We start from the raw sequence: 17399 nt of genomic DNA, 5'->3' as shown, positions 1-17399 counted from the left end.
CACTCAGGGCGCAGCTGCCCAATTTTACTGACTGAGACAGCATCAGGAAGTATTTACCATCGTATCTGCGCCAGCCAGCAAGAGGTTATCCAGTCTAATCCCACTTACCAGCTCTAGGTCTGTAACCCTGCAGGTTACGGCACTTCAAGTGCCCATCCAAGCACCTTTTCAATGTGGTGAGGATTTCTGCCTCTACCACCCTTCCAGGCAGTGAGATTCAGACCCCCACAACCCTCTGTGTGAAGAAGCTTCCCCTCAACTCACCTCTAAACCTTCCACCAACCACTTTAAAACTATGCCCCCTCGTAATTGGCCCTTCCACCAATGGAAATAGCCCCTTGCTATCCACTATATCCAGGCCCCTCAAAATTTTATACACCTCAATGAAGTCTTCTCTCAGCTTCCTCTGTTCCGATGAGAACAAATCCAGCCTATCCAATCTGTCCTCATAGCTAAGATTCTCCATTCCAGGCAGCATCCTCGTAAATCTCCTCTGCACCCTCTCCAGTGCAATCACGTCCTTCCTATAACATGGCGACCAGAACTGCATGCAATATTCCAGCTGTGGTCTAACCAGAGTATTATACAATTTAAGCATTACCTCCCTGCTCATGTATTCTAAACTCCGGCCAATAAAGGCAAGCATTCCGTATGCTTTCTCAACCACCTTATCCACCTGGCCTGCTACTTTCAGGGATCTGTGGACAAGCACTCCAAGGTCCCTTTGTTCATCTGCACTTCTCAGTGTCCTACCGCTTAATGTGCATACCCTTTCCTTATTAGCCCTCCCCAAGTGCATTACCTTACACTTCTCTGAATTAAATGCCATTTGCCACTGTTCTGCCCACCTGACCAGTAGATTGATATCCTCCTGCAGTCCATGAATTTTCTCTTCATTATCAACACTCAGCCAATTTTAGTTTAATCTGCAAACTTCTTAATCATACCCCCTATATTCAAACCTAGATCATTGATATATACTACAAAAAGCAAGGGACCCAGTACTGAGCCCTGCGGAACCCCACTGGAAACATCCTTCCAGTCACAAAAACATCCATCAACCATTACCCTTTGCTTCCTACCTCTAAGCCAATTTTAGATCCAACTAGCCACTTGCCCTGGATCCCATGGGCTTTTATCTTCATGACCAGGCTACCATGTGGGACCTTATCAAAAGCTTTGCTAAAGTCCATATATACTACATCGTACGCACTATCCTCATCGACCCTCCTGGTTACCTCCTCGAAAAATTCAATCAGGTTAGTCAAACACGATCTTCCCTTAACAAATCCGTGCTGACTGTACCTGATTAATCCTTGCCTTTTTAAATGTAGATTTATCCTGTCCTTCAGGACTTTTTCCAATAATTTTCCCACCACTGAGATTAGGCTGACAGGCCTGTAATTACTCGGCCTATCCCTTTCTTAAACAAGGGTACCACGTTAGCAGTCCTCCAGTCCTCCGGCACCATGCCTAAATCCAAAGAGGACTGGAAAATGATGGTCAAGGCCTCTGCTATTTCCTCTTTTGCTTCGCTCAACAGCCTGGGATGCATTTCATTTAGGCCTGGGGACTTATCCACTTTCAAAGCTGCTAAACCCCTTAATACCTCCTCTCTCATTCTTTATATGCCTCACTGGGGTTCCCCATTATTCTTCTCTCTAGCATATAGAGCTTGAGTTTTTTTAATCTTTCCACACTGCTCATTCCCTTTACATTTCAGATCATTCTTGGTGCTTATTCTTACTCTAATTGCTTCCTCTTCAATGCATCTATGTCTCCTTTGAAGCAGAGTGACCAGAACTGTACACAGTACACCAAGTGTGATCTGACCAGTGTACTATAAAGCCTCTCTATAGCCATAGATCCTATCCTTTCTGGCTATGTATTCCAACATTGCATTTGCTTTTTAATTGGCTCTCCACAATGCATTGACATTGAAAATGTTGTCTACTGTTACTCCCAGAAAAATTCCAAAATATTCCCGTGCTAATTCTATCTCCTGCATTACTCAAGTCACTCATTTTCTCAACCAATATGCAATATATTTATTTGACAGTACTGAATTTAATTTGCCATTGGTCTGTCTAACCACATAACTATTTTAAATTCTTCTGCAAATCATAAACTGCCTCCTCAATCCTTGTAGCTTTCACGTCATTTGCAAATTTCAGAAGCTTACAATTGTTTTTTTCAGGTCGTTTATGTAGATAAGAAGCAATAACGGTCAAAGTTAATGATATTTGAGGTACTCTACACTAGCTCTCTCATTCTGGCAATTCTGCCATACTAGTAAGCTCTGGAATTCCCTCCCTTCACTTCTCCGTATGTCTCCACCTTTCTCTCCCCTCCTTCAAATCACTCCTTAAAACCGACCTCTTGGACTAAACTTTTGGTCACCTGTCCTAATATCTCCTTTTGTGGCTCAGTATCAACTTTTGGTTGTGAACAACCCTGTGAAGCACCTTGGGACGTTTTATTACATAAAAGGCGCTATATAAATGCAAGTTGTTATTGTTGTTATTGTCGTACCCTCAAGCTGTTTTTATACTGCCTTCCTGCCGCCTGTTCCTGATGTGCAGCTCTCATGCAGCTGCTGGCACTCTCAATTTCTCCATTTTATAAGATTTGCAGTCAGGAAGTTCCTTTTTTTTTTAAAAACGCAGACCTGTAGTTTCCTTGGAGCTGCTTGTAAGTAGGATTTCTGCCACACCTTTGGAGAAGTTACCATGGAGGAGCGGGAGCAGCTCCAAGAAACTCCCAGGCCGTGGTCTTCTGAACTACTACCAGTCCAACTGTCCCCAGTAAATGAAGTGCAGGGTAATTCACCATGATGCTAACACATAAATGTACGTAGGCATCTGCTGTCAGAGACCTCGTTATTAGCCCTTCCGTGATGGGAGGGAAGGGGTCTGGGTGGGGATTTACAAAGTGAAATGCACGGATTTCAACCTCAACCCGCAGCGCACGGCCGCCATTTTTACAGCGGAGGATATCGCGACGTCTGATTGTCTCGACGTAGAGAGGCGGGGCGCTTGATTAACATATTTAAATCGGGCTCCCACAATGCAATTTACTGCTTCTGGGCAGGTTTCCCAGGGGTGAGGAAACTCGGCAGTGAAACAGAGCCGCAGGCTCCCCAAGATACATGGCTGTTTCAGCACTCCTTGTGGACCAGGAGGAGCAAGAGTGCTCTTCCCAGGCCGCTCAAGGAAGCCTTCAGCCTCCTCCAGCCCTGATTACCACCACCACCACCCCGAACGCCAATCTCCCCCACAAAATACCCAATCAGCAGCTTTCCTCCCCCCTCACCCCAACCATAATCACCAGCTTCCTGCCGGCCCTCTCAATTGCTGGCCTCCCCTACCACCCCCCCAACTGCCAACCTCCCTCCCCCGTCCCCGACTGTAGCTGCCGCCCATTGATGTTCCTTCCCACCCACCGGCCAAACTGTCCAATAGGCTCATCTGTCGGGCAGGAGACGGGGCTGCACGACGTTAATGAGGTCATGCCATTAAGATCGGGGCCTTGCCGGCTTCCTTGGCCGTTTTCGGCCTCACCGACACTCTTCCCGCCTTCCCATAAATATTGGAGCCATAATGTCAGCACTTTGTGTATGTGCACTGGGCAAGCAGTCACAGATAATCTGTATATCTATGTACTACATGCTGGAATCCAGGTTTTAACGATGACTTATACTGTCTGCACTATTCAATTGCAAATGAGGGAGAGCAATGCACTTAGGTCGTTCCTCTGAGATCCAGCCAGCAATATAAAAGCAGCTTCTGTTTCCTATATTTATCCTACCCTGGATTCCCATGGTTTCAATTTTATTAGAAGCCTTTAATCTGGGAAGTAATCAAAATCCAACTTGGAAAAAAAAGAACGTATTCATATAGTGCCTCATCACATTCTCAGGATATGTCAGAGTGCATTACTCTCAACAAATTACCTTTGAAGTGCAGCCGCTGTTGTTTTGTAGGCAAATAAGGCAGCTAATTGACTCATAGCAAGGTCCTACTATCAGTAACTGAGATGATGATCAGTTAATCTGTTGGTTGGGGAAAAATATTGGTCAGGCATTCTCGAGAACTCCCTGCTCTGAATAGTGACATGGGGTCTTTCCCGTCTGAATAGGCTGATGGAGCCATGGTTTAACACTTCATCTGAAAAAATGGCATCTCAAACAATATGGCGCTCCCTGGGTAATGCACTGAAAAGTTAATTTAGATTACATGTGGACGTCCTGGAGATAGGTTTGAACCCACAGCTATAAACCAGCTCTCGGTAGTTTCACCAACTACTTTATGTATAACATTCTCAAAGAAATTCACCATCTGGGTGTTGTCCAATAACATACAGGAAATGAATCCTCAGATCCCAATCAGAAATGAGCTGTTCACCAATACTGGAGCCATGGTTGAAAGCTCTAAAAATATTTTCCAGCTCCAGGTTTTAATAACACTGAACTTAATTTGATTGTAGAAGAGACACTTACCAGTAATACACACGTGGCCGATCATCAACCAGACTAGTGTACGATGTTTTCTGCCTTGACATGGGAAATTCTCTCAATTTAAACGGGTGGCAGTCAGATTTCGACAGATCTTCTGTTCATCCCACTGATCAACTGCAAGGTAAAAGGCACTCTTTACTAATTCATCCTTAGACTTCAAAGTAATATGTTCTTTAATTGGATCAAACCCCCCACCCCTTCTGACCAATGAGCAGAATCGATGTTTCTGACAACTTCACCAACCATTTCCAATGTTTGAAACAAGTGTCAGATAAATATGGGGTGAGTGCCAACTGGCTTGAGGGCATTTTCTCATCCTAGGTACATGACACAGCATAACACAAAACACAACGCAACAAAAACAGAACTTGCTGCAAAATTAACAATGTCCTTACTTGATTCAAAGATTTAAACTGAGGAGAATGGGCACATTAATAATTTATAAAATATTGATCCAGTCGAAGGATTTAAGTGACATCAAACCCACACAGGAAAGCTTGATGATTTATGCTGGCCACCTGACCCCACCAAGAAACTGCTTTGCCAACTGCATGTACTGGGTATCAATTGTAACATACGTTTAGACAGTAAATCTTTGTTTTAAAGTTATTCATACTGAAGTGGTCCATGGCTTCTGCATGGTGGTTTCCTGGTATGGCTTGAATTTGAACGTTGCCTTGTATTATAGAGTTGGAAGAGATGTAATACTGATTTAGGATGTAGAAGTCCTGAGCATGTGATAGGACTCGCCCAGTTATCATACTTTTTACATTTTCTTTTTCCAGATTTGGAGAGAGCTCATTGGTATGTATTTTATAATAATTATATTCTGCTTGCTTTAGTTTACGCAGTCAGCCAGTCAATAAGTCAATCAGTTCTGTCTTATTTCAGATTTAAGATGCTGCTTTGATACAAGTTCTGTTACAGAACTTGATAGCTCCTTGGACCTGGCTTTTATTTCTAAAGACAGTTATACAGATTTTTGTGTGTGTAGTCTAAAGTGTATTTGCCAATTTCTACAGCATCGTAGACATCCTGCATTCCATGTAGATGTTATCAACATTAAAGATCAGCTGGAGTGTTGCTCTCTTTGATGCTTCAGTGCTGGCTCTCAGCATTACATCATTTTCCATTCACTGTACCAGGGATTTGCAATTTGTACACAGTAGATTGAAGAGCTGGGGCATGGTTAGAAAGACCACCTGAAGAAAACATCCACCATCACAGATTGTAGATCTTTACCTGTTATGCTTATCTGTACGCAGAGCAGGAAAGAACAAAGATACTGACTGCAAGCCTTTGTCTCCTGTACGAGAGAGGCAGCTGGGTTGGAGGTGAGTGCAGGATTGAACATCAAAGTTTTTACCCATCTGTGTGGTGGCCAATGGGCTTAGTGACAAATGTTATGACTGAGGAACAGTCTGAGCCATTTCTGGACTTCAGAGCAAAAGCAGATTTATTGGAAATACTACATGCCAACACAAAATGTTACACCCAATTGTGAGATAATTGCTAAAGAAATTCATTGCCCATTAGACTGAGTTATTCATAGGGCTGTGTAGTGTATGTAGACACCTTTAGTAATGACTCCATGAGGCAGGGTTTGATACTAGAACTGTGTATACCCGTAGTTCTTTATTTGCAGCTCCTCGAGTGAGGACACCAAGCTGTGAGCTCCTTTTTATACTGGGTTACCTGCAGTGTGCAGGTAACTCTTAAATCTCCAACAGCAGCACCCTCTGGTGTACAGGTAAGGTGTGTACAGTGTAAGGGTACATTCAGGGTTGCATAACAGTGTTACAGGCATCACACAATAAACAGGCATGCATATACAACAACACTCCCCCCTAAGCATTTTTTATATCATTATTGTCATGACCAGGGGAGGTGATCAGTGGTGGACTATGGGAGGTTGTGGTGAGGGTTGTGTGGTTGCCAGGTGTGACCCCTGTGCTTGAGGCTGGCCTCGTACGTTTCCCTTCCCTCACACACAAACCAAGTGGGCGTCACTATCGTGGGATCCCTCAAGGGGGTAGCCACAGCAGCAGTAGGTGGTGTGTATACACTGTGATGTGGGTAGTTGTGGGGTGGTGGGCAGGGCCACAGGACTGGGTGAGCCTTGTCCACCAATTAGGATGAGGATCAGGTCTTCCCAGGGTTTGCCAGGGAAGCTGGAGGGTATTGGCCCACGCTCCTGGTGTTGGCCCTGGTGACCAGGGGTTGTAGGGCTGGTCTGGTATAGGTTGCCATCGGTGGTGGCTGGGCTGCCCATTGATCACTGTCCCTGTAGTGGGTCTGCTCCCACTGTCTGTGTGTGTGTCCTGTAAGGGGCATCACATTCGTTCCAAGGTCCCGGCTACATGGTCAGGTAGCCTGCTGGACCTAGGGGTCTCCCACAGGGGGATTCCATTGGCATCAGCATGGTCCCTGTAGGACCCAATGTCCTTAGGCAGTGTCCTACCAGTATACATGACACCTTGGCTCTGATCACACATAGTCGAACTTGCATTGTACATTCTAGCATTTGCATCACTTTTGGGTGTCCTGTTCTCAACAGACATGGTTACATTAGGCATTTCAAACTCTGTACCATAATTGTTGAGCATAATAAACTTGTTCTTGACCTTACTGACACCTGCTTTCATCTCATTAGTCACATTAGTTACACCAGCATCACAATTCATGGTTACATTGCATACATTTTCATACTTGCACCCTTTTGTTGCATCTTTAGCTTTAAAGTCCTTGTCCTCAAATAGTTGAAACTGTCCCTTTAAATTTCTTTGGTTGCCGGTCTCCTTTAAGGGAGCCTTCCAATCCGATTGGCCGCTCGGTGCTACGTGTCGCTCCTCCAACGCTGCCCCTCGTGGTCTGGCCGTGGCCATTTTGTTTGCAGGTTCTTCTCTTCGTGGTGCGGCCGCCATCTTCTGGCTCTCCTTCAGGTAGGCTGTGGTGGCCTTTTCTTCCACAGGTTCAGCCCTGGATGTCGGGAATCCACCTCTTTCGACGCTGTTCATCTCTTGGAGTCCTGCCCCGGCCTGGAAAGTGGAGTTTGGATCCTCGGACCTGGAGATTTCGCCATGGTGTTGTGGCGTCTTCGCCGCGCAGTCGAGTTGGATGGTGGGATCTATGGATGCAGCGATGGATCCACGTTCGATGTCGACTGCTGGAATCCAGAGGTCATTGCCTCTTCGCCTGATTTGGACAGGGTTCATCCAAGTCCTACCCAGCAGCGTGGGACCGTCGCCGGCTACGATCCACAGGGGGAGTTTGTTCAAGACGCTACCCTAGGAGACCTGGACGTCCGCGCTGCCAAAGCTTTGGATTTTGCCTTTGTTGTAGGTGAGCAGCTGCGCTTGAACAGGAGACAGCTTTGGTCGATTGGCGGAATTTATCCAAAGTCTTTCAAAGGTTGTTTAGAAACATAGAAACATAGAAAATAGGTGCAGGAGTAGGCCATTAACCCCATGAGCCTACACCACTATTCAATATCATGGCTGATCATTCACCTCAGTACCCCTTTCCTGCTTTCTCTCCATACCCCTTGATCCCTTTAGCCGTAAGTGCCACATCTAACTCCCTCTTGAATATATCTAACGAACTGGCATCAACAACTTTCTGCGGTAGAGAATTCCACAGGTTAACAACTCTGAGTGAAGAAGTTTCTCCTCATCTCGGTCCTAAATGGCTTATTCCTTATCCTTAGACTGTGACCCCTGGTTCTGGACTTCCCCAACATCGGGAACATTCTTCCTGCATCTAACCTGTCCAGTCCTGTCAGAATTTTATGTTTCAATGAGATCCCCTCTCATTCTTCTAAACTTCAATGAATACAGGCCTAGTCGACCCAGTCTCTCCTCACATGTCAGTCTTGCCATCCCGGGAATCAGTCTGGTGAACCTTTGCTGTACTCCTTCAATAGCAAGAATGTCCTTCCTCAGATTAGGAGACCAAAACTGCACACAATATTCCAGGTGAGGCCTCACCATGCACTGTACAACTGCAGTAAGACCTCCCTGCTCCTATACTCAAATCTCCTAGCTATGAAGGCCAACATGCCATTTGCCTTCTTCACCGCCTACTGTACCTGCATGCCAACTTTCAATGATTGATGTACTATGACACCCAGGTCTTGTTGCACTTCCCCTTTTCCTAATCTGCCACCATTCAGATAATATTTGGCTCATCACTGGCTCGCCCCTGTGTCGATCTCCATGGAAACTGGCATCCTGTCAATGTCAACTTCCATCGTCCACAGAGAACTTTCGGTGGAGCGGATATAAACTCCATACTCTTCTTCCAGGGTTTGAGCAACTTCACCTTCATCTGTGTCGGAGCCCGGGTGATCAGCCAACTCATCAGAGACTCGGTGAGTACAGCTTTTTCTGCACATTCTTTGAAGGTGCCCTTTCTCTTTGCAGCCTTTGCATGCATAGTCTTTGTAGCGGCATTGGTGGGCCCTGTGGTTTCCTCCACAGCGCCAGCACAGGTCCATCCGGTTTGCCCCATGTGGCAAACTCAGGGTTGCTGGACTCGGGGCAATCTTCCTGTCTTTCGAAGTATCCATGTGGTGCTTTGCACTCGCCCGTTTAGAGTCCTGGGTCAGTATTCGCCTGGAGTCGCCGGCCGAAACCATGTAGGCCTGGTTCACTTGAATTGCTTTCTACAGGGTGACTGTGATGTCAGCAGAGAGCAACTTGGCAGGAGGCCCTCGTGGCCGATTCCAATGATGAATATGTCCCTTAGTGCTTCATTTAGATGGTCTCCAAAGACACACAGTGCAGCTAGTCTTCTTAGGTGTGCAGCATACTTAGTAATTTCTTGGCCCTCAGGTCACCGTTAAGTGTAGAACCGGTGCCTGGCTGTGAGGATGCTTTCTTTCGGTTTTAGTTGTTCCTGTATGAGTTCCTCATAGCTTTTGGTGGTTGTCTTTGCTGGGGCTAGCAAGTTCTTGACAAGACAATGGATGGTGGGCCCACAACTGCTTAGCAGGATGGCCCTGCGTTTGTTCGGTGGTGCAGCCGGTGTGTCCCGTCCAGGTCGCTGGCTATAAAGAAATGTTCCAATCTTTCTACGAAAGTGTCCCAATCTTCCCCTTCTGCAAATTGCTGAAAGTTGCTGAGGTTAGACATGTTGAGTGTGTAGTTCGTGACCTCGTATCCTCATCGCCAGTTGTAGTGTATGTAGACACCTTTAGTAATGACTCCATGAGGCAGGGTATGATACTTGAACTGTGTAGACCTGTAGTCCTTTATTTACAGCTCCTTGAGTGAGGACACCAAGCTGTGAGCTCCTTTTTATACTGTGTTACCTGCAGTGTGCAGGTAACCCTTAGGTCTCCAATAGCAGCACCCTCTGGTAAGGTGTGTACAGTGTAAGGGTACATTCAGTGTTGCATAACAGTGTTACAGACATCACACAATAAACAGGCATGCATACACAACAGGCTGGGCGGTGGTTTGAGCCATTGTTCTTTCACCCCTGAGAATCAGAGTTCAATCCAGATTGATGAAAGTAAATTCTCTTTAAGGATTCAGCATCGAATGAGTTTGAAATGTCTCAGCCCAGTTCCTACTGGATACATCTCCGCAACCTAAAACCGTCATTACATTCAACATTATTAACACTATTTTTGCAATCTAACCCAGAGACAGCATCTGATTCACCGAAAAGACGGAAAGAAGCAAAGTTTAAATAATGTTATCATTTAAAATTATTGGATCAACTCATCTAATCAAATTTTCATTGGTAATTAGGCCCACTTCTCCCATTCTCCATCAGCTTCCCCTCCACCAGTGGTTTCTTGAAATGATTATCAGTCTCAGGATTGTCCTGCATTCTAGTCAAGTGCAGTTCTATTCCCAATCAAAACTACAAAACACACTTATACCCACACAAAACACATTTTCTGTTCTCATTTTGGGTCAAACTTATTGGAGAGCGCTGCAACACAACACCCATGTCTTCTACATGTGTCTACATGTTGCATTCTGTATTGAGCCGTAGGTAGGAGGCATGATAGCACCAGCTCAGATACATGAAAACTGCACTTGGGCATTCATTGCTATCTCTAGTCATTTAGATCCTGAAATTACACTGTAGGAATTAACGTAAGAATGCTTAACCAAATTGTCTCAAATTACTTTCTGCGCTATTTTAATGACGATGATAGCCCATTAAAATAACTGGTTTAATATCCCATAGTATCATTTCAGGGTCCTAGTTTAGTCTTTTAATTCGTTTTGAAATCTAATGAATGGTGTCCTTCTCTGGTCAGGACCTTGCTGCTTTCATTGTCGGTGTTCACTGTTTGAAGCCAAAGAATAGGTTATATCATTTCTCAGCTGGAGAGAATGAGAGAGTTCATTACCTGGGAGTTAAGTCCTTCGAGAGAGATAACATGCCCACCCCTCCTGTGCTATCCAGCAATATAATCATATGAGTATTAACCCTTCATTGCTTGTCTGTAGCAATGTGACTTCAGTGACTATGGGTCTCAAAGAGGGTAGCTCTTCTGTTGTCACGCAAGGTAAGCGATATGCTCATTCTGCCAGTTTATCACCAAGTGCCAAAGGATAATTGCATTCTCCTCCTCTTCAGATGAGAGTAGCGAGACCGCCCAAGGGAGGGTTAGCTTTCTCACCTTCAAGTTGCCCGAAGCTTCTTTGGTAATAAAGCTGCCTTTAAATCCAGCCCCTGTCAGCCATTGAATAAAGGGATCCTTTAAATCATTTGTCATTGAGGCCGAGCCTTTCAAAGATGCTCACTAATTAAAAGTTTTATTCATGCCATTAGCAAGCAAGTGCAGGAAGGGAGAAAAAGTTTCAAGTTTTCTTTGAGAAAAAAAGGGAGCCATTTCCTGCCTCTTAATAATTTACGAGAGTACTGACTTTTACAAAGCTCCAGATGCAAACAATGTACATCTTTTTCTGCCTGTTAGCATTTGGGAGCAAACTCACTTTATAGATCTTTGACGCTGAAACATCCTGAGGATATTTTCAAATGAAATATATTGTGTATATTATATATATTTAGTTTTAAAAGGCATGTAGGAAGTGTTACTTAAAAGCTTTTAAGTAGGATGGTGACACTTCATATCTTCAGCAGCTTTGGAAACTGTAGCCTAAGCTGCATTTAAATGTCCGTTCCAGTAAAATCAACAGTATTTATCTATGAGTAATGCAGGAAAAAAAATGTAATTCTTACTCCTGCCTCTTGGTTCATTCCTTTAGTCAGATTAAGCACAAAGTTTACTTGTCCACCTTCCCTCTGATGATTTAGAAAATCCAATAACTACTTGATGTGTAGTCCTCGCTGCTTAAATTCCTCCTTTACTAGTTGGGTGTCCCTTGTAAAGTGCTCTAAGATTTCTTTATGTGAGGAGTGCTATATAAATGCAAATTTTTATTGCTTGTGCTCAGTTCGTATATGTGCAGCTATGTGAGTTTTTGTGACCTGTATGGAGTGGTTTTGTCTGCATTTCAGGAAGCAGTGACAGTAATTAACAGGGCAAAACAAGGTCTGCCTTGCGAAGCAGGAGTGCTGACTACAGATTTCCTTTGACATGTTCTGGTTCATGTGGTGTGGGGGGGCTCTATAGATGGAGGTCCTGGAGTAGTGTAGGATGCAAAAAAACAATGTCGGGTGTCAGTGCTGGCCCTTCCTCTCTCCCATCTAAATCATGTGATCATCAAAGGAATTCTCACCTTCACTTCTTTACATGGTTGCAGTAACAATCAAGAATAATGAAGGAAAGTATTAGGAAAACAAACAAATACGTAAAAATAGCAGACCAACCAGAAAAAACAACTGATTCATGGAGTGAATGCAATAAAATGTAATTGCAAATGCAACAAAAACTGCTTTTGACTCAAACAATAATCCCCCTTTAAAGAATCCCACTTGAGCAAGCCCGGTCCCGGGATTCTGAAGGTGTCCATTTTATCTGGATGAGGTACATGCTGTGTGCTGAGCCGAACCAAGATGCTTACTTAACTGAGGTCTGTTCCAGCCTGAGGCATCGTCCCATTGCTCCCCCGAAATAGAACATAGCAATAGGTGGAGCACCGGGACCTTGCCCCATCGGCTCAATTTTACACACAGGCAAACAGAGCGGCATTTCCAAAAGTATTCTGCTGGAAATATCTCAGAGCCAAGTGCGAAAAGTACATACCAACTGCTGACATTTCGCTCACATCCAGTACTGAGAATGAGCAAGGTATATAAACATTGCCATAAGTGGTTACTGATGCCACATTGAAGAGGTCAGGTGCATTTATGAGTACATTAGTTTACTTAACTCAAAATTGATCCAGTACACTGCTGCAAATGCACACAAGTAATGAATACGCTTGAGATCCAGCTTTGCAGGATCAAAAAACGGAAAATCTAGACTGGCACAGTTGAGAAGGATTGAAGACTGATTATAATGATTCACACGTGTAGCTGGGAATTACAACCCACTCAGTCAACTTTCTGTAGGCAAGTTACTTCAAGCCATTTTGAGGCCCGGTTCTCATTTGCATGCAGCTGGCAAGCTTCATGCACCAAACCATTGCCCCGAGGCAGCTCGTCTGTTGTGGGGCGGGGGTGGCGGGGGGGTGGGGAATGGGGAATTGTCCGCCTGCTAAGTGGAGACAGCTGACAGTCCAAGCCTGGGAGAGGTTGATTCTGGGTGGGCTTTGCATGAGTCGCTAATGGGCTGGAGCACTTTGTGGGGGCCTGGAGAAGCACTGCTGCTTCTGCTGGCCCAACAAAAATACTAGTTAAAAATGTCTTTGGGTCATTTTTTTGAGCGGCTTCCACCCACTTGTACGTCAAAAATTGCAATGGAGGTGCGACGTGTGTCATAGGGCCTCAATTTGCATATTCCAAGTAACCTCCCTCCTTGAAACAGGCGGGCGTTCTGACCATCCTTCTCGGGGCCCTACCCAAGGTGGCAGTGGCTGGAAGGGCAGGGTAAGCAGGATGGTAAGTGACCCAATGTCATAGTCCGGCTGCTACCGCCCCGTTTACGTAGGGTGAAGGCACTTGGTACTCTGTCTCCATGGCAATAACACAGTTAACTTTATGCCTTTACGTGCCAGGTGAGATTTTCCGCTTTCAGTGGAAAGCCGGCATGAAGTCAACATGCTGAGTTTTGTGCTCGCTACTGACCCTGGCAAATTTTCCAGAATAAGCGTCACCGGCTCCCCGGTGCAATGGTGGGGGGGGAAAGAAGATGGACGCGGCAGACCATGGACCAATTCACAGAGAATGGGAGTGCAATCGATTGTCCTGTCATCAATTGCAGTCCCGTAGGGGGCCTTTTCAGTTTTAAATTCCCCCCCCTACCCACATCCACTCTCGCAACATTGGACCCAAGTAACATGCTGCCATTCTTATGTCTAGCATTGCTTTGACAGTAGTGATGTGACATACTTCCCACTTTGAAAAAACTTACATTTAGATAATGTAGTCAATGGCTGCTGTCACTTCCAGTACAAAGTCCCGCCGTGGCAAGGAAAAGGGGGATTGGCTCTGCAGAATAATTCCTGGCCTGACTGCCCTCGAATCGATAGCCAGACATACCGAACCAGACTGATGCCATTCCCTTGCCTGCAGTATTAGACAACTAACAGGAAAAGCCATTGAATGTGCACAGGCTCCCACTGGTAGAATGGGACAGACTGTTCCTGGCACACAGACAGGGCCATCTGGGTCTACCGCACACTGAGCTAAATGTCGAGCTGATTCACAAGCCCGCTTGTAGCAAACTTCTCAAGAAGCCTCCACACATCCAGTAGGGCATCATGCAGGAGAAGTAGAGTCGGATTACCGCACGCACTACTACACATTCCACAAGGCACAGGCACAGAGGCACATCACATTTAAAACACACGCATTATTATTTTCAATAAAATCACAACATATCACATTTATCTTTAGAGTCAAAAATAGTTTTGAAATTAATGGTTTCCGCTCTCATATCTGTACATGCTGTTTGTAGCCACCAGATGATGTCATTGCTGGAGGCCACTGAACAGCACGCACATGGTGCTCCTCGGGTATAAAAGGCCAGCCATTTTGTGAGTCAGGCACTTTAGGACTAAATAAAGCACAGGCAAGGTCAAATCTTGCTTAGTTAAACAGTACTCAGTCTGAACCTTTGTTGCATACATAACATTTGGCGATGAGAATACAAGAACCTTTGTTTGTAAAATGAGCACAATTGGATTTTTAGAGCGATTCGTGGAGGGAGAAGATTGGGCAGACTTTGTGAGCCGTTTGAACCAGTACTTCGTGGCCAACAAAATGAAGGGGGTTGACGATGCAGATCGGCGCCGGGCCGTGTTCCTCACTGTGTGCGGTTCTGGTCTGATAAAGAATCTACTTATGCCTAGTGATCCAACAGAGAGAACGCACGAGGAGTTGTGTACATTGGTACGGGAGCACCTCGAGCCAGATGACGGCATCATCATCTTGAGATACAGGTTTTATACACACGTTCGATCGGAGGGCCAGAGCACGGCGAATTCGTTGCTGACCTGAGACGTCTAGCGGGACCGTGCAAGTTCGGGACGGTGTTGGCAGACATGCTGCGGGACTTCTTTGTTATCGGTATCAACCACGAGGTGATCCTGCGCAAACTTCTGGCGGTGGATGAGTTGGATTTAAAAAGGGCCATCCAGATCGCTCAATCATGCATGACAACGGACAGGAATTTAAAGCAAATACCGGTGAAGAATCAAACCTCGGCAAGTACTGTAAATGCCATTGATTCGGCATTCAGCAGAGCGGCACATGGCAGGTCCTGTCCAGCTGCATTCACAAAACCTGTGGCTGCCCAAAGTCTGCCAGCGGGAATGTATCCGACTTCTCCATATTGGCATTGTGGGGGAAATCATCGGCACCAGCAGTGCCGATTTAAGCAATATAGTTGCAAAGGCTGTCTGAGAGTGGGGCATCTCCAGCGCAAGTGTCCGCAGATGAGCAAGCGAGCTGCGACACACCACGTGGAGGATGAGAGTCAGACTAGCGCAGATCAGAGATGCCAGAGGAGGAAGTGTATGGACTGTACTCTTTCATAACCCAGAGTAAACCAATTTTGATTAATGTGAAGTTTAACGGGATACCGGTATTGATGGAACTGGACACAGAGGCGAGTCAATCGATCATGAATGAGAGGACATTTAATAAGCTGTGGGATACAAAGACTGCTAGGCACAGGCTGAGCCCTGTTAACGCCAAGCTGCGCATGTACACCAAAGAACTGATAAAGGCGATTGGCAGTGCACAAATTAATGTGTTGCATAACAGTACGGTTCACAAGTTACCGCTGTGGATTGTTCCAGGCAATGGCCCAATGCTGCTCGGCAGGAGCTGGTTGGAGAAAATCAGATGCGACTGGAACGACATAAAGGCGTTGTCATCGGAGGAAGATACATGTGCCCAAGTATTGAACAAGTTCCCCTCACTGTTTGAACCGGATATCGGCAACTTCACGGGAGCCAAGGTGCAGATCCACGTGGACTCAGATGCAAGACCCGTCCATCATAAAGCTCGGGCAGTGCCGTATAGATGAGGGAGAAGGTCGAAATTGAACTGGACAGACTACAGTGTGAAGGGATCATATCACCAGTCGAATTTAATGAATGGGCCAGCCCCATTGTTCCTGTGCTGAAAAGTGATGGCACAGTCAGAATCTAGGGTTTCAAAACAAGATCAGTACCCATTACCGAAGGCTGATGACTTGTTTGCGACGCTAGCCAGAGGGAAGTCGTTCACAAAACTGGATTTGACGTCGGCCTATATGACGCAGGAGTTGGTCGAGACATCGAAGAGACTTACGTGCATTAACACGCACAAAGGACTGTTTATTTACCACAGGTGCCCTTTTGGAATTCACTCGGCTGCAGCAATATTCCAGAGGAATATGTAAAGTCTACAGAAGTTCGTTCCCAGAACCGTCATGTTCCAAGATGACATTCTGATCACCGGTCATGATTCCAAGGAATATCTGAACAACCTGGAAAAGGTTCTACTGCATTTGGACAGAGTGGGACTCAGACGTAAGCGCTTGAAGTGTGTCTTCATGGCACCGGAGGTCGAATTCCTCGGGAGGAAAATTGCCGCTGATGGCATCAGACCTACTGACGTGAAAACCAAAGCCATCAAGAATGCACCCAAGCCGCAGAACGTGACAGAGCTGCCTTTGTTTCTGGGTCTACTCAACTTCTTTGGTAACTTCCTACCTAAATTGAGCACCTTACTTGAACCACTGCTCATGCTATTGAGAAAAGGCAACAACTGGGTGTGGGGCGCATTGAAAGACAGAGCTTTCGAAAAAGCCACCAATCTGCTTTGCTCGAACAAGCTGCTGGTACATTATGACCCATGTAAATGTTTAGTTTTGACCTGTGATGCGTCGTCATAGGGAATCGGTTGTGTGTTACAACAAGCCAATGAGTCGGGGAAACTTCAACCTGTCGTGTATGCATGCAAAAGTTTGTCAAAAGCAGAAAGAGCCTACAGTATGTTAGAAAACAAGCTTTAGCCTGTGTGTACGGTGTTAAAAAGATGCATCAATACCGTTTGGTCTGAGGTTCGAATTAGAGACCGATCACAAGCCACTCATTTCGTTGTTTTCCGAGAGCAAAGGTATCAATACCAATGCTTCATCCCACATCCAAAGGTGGGCGCTGACATTATCTGCCTATAATTATGTCATTCACCACAGACCTGGCAGAGAGAATTGTGCAATGCTTTGAGCCAGTTGCCATTGCCCACACCGGAGGTGGAAACGCCACAACCGGCAGATTTAATGTTAATCATCGATGCTTTTGAGAGTGAAGATACCCCTGTCACGGCTCAACAAGTTAAGACCTGGACCAACCAGGACCTG

The 17399-nt window shown here is 45.5% G+C and overlaps 1 long non-coding RNA gene across 1 annotated transcript in view; it reads right to left on the bottom strand.

Moving 5' to 3' along the window:
- Positions 1-4521, bottom strand: part of LOC139268068 (uncharacterized) — a 41701-nt gene extending 37180 nt beyond the window's left edge. The window contains exon 1 of the long non-coding RNA XR_011593967.1: positions 4499-4521. This is a non-coding gene — a long non-coding RNA (uncharacterized lncRNA). The remainder of the gene's footprint in view (positions 1-4498) is intronic.
- Positions 4522-17399: the final 12878 nt, after the last annotated feature.

Source organism: Pristiophorus japonicus, chromosome 8 (assembly GCF_044704955.1).
Source record: "Pristiophorus japonicus isolate sPriJap1 chromosome 8, sPriJap1.hap1, whole genome shotgun sequence".
NCBI classification, from domain to species: Eukaryota; Metazoa; Chordata; class Chondrichthyes; family Pristiophoridae; genus Pristiophorus; species Pristiophorus japonicus.
The sequence above is the reverse complement of the archived record's forward strand: the minus strand, read 5'-3'. Positions and strand labels throughout refer to the sequence as shown.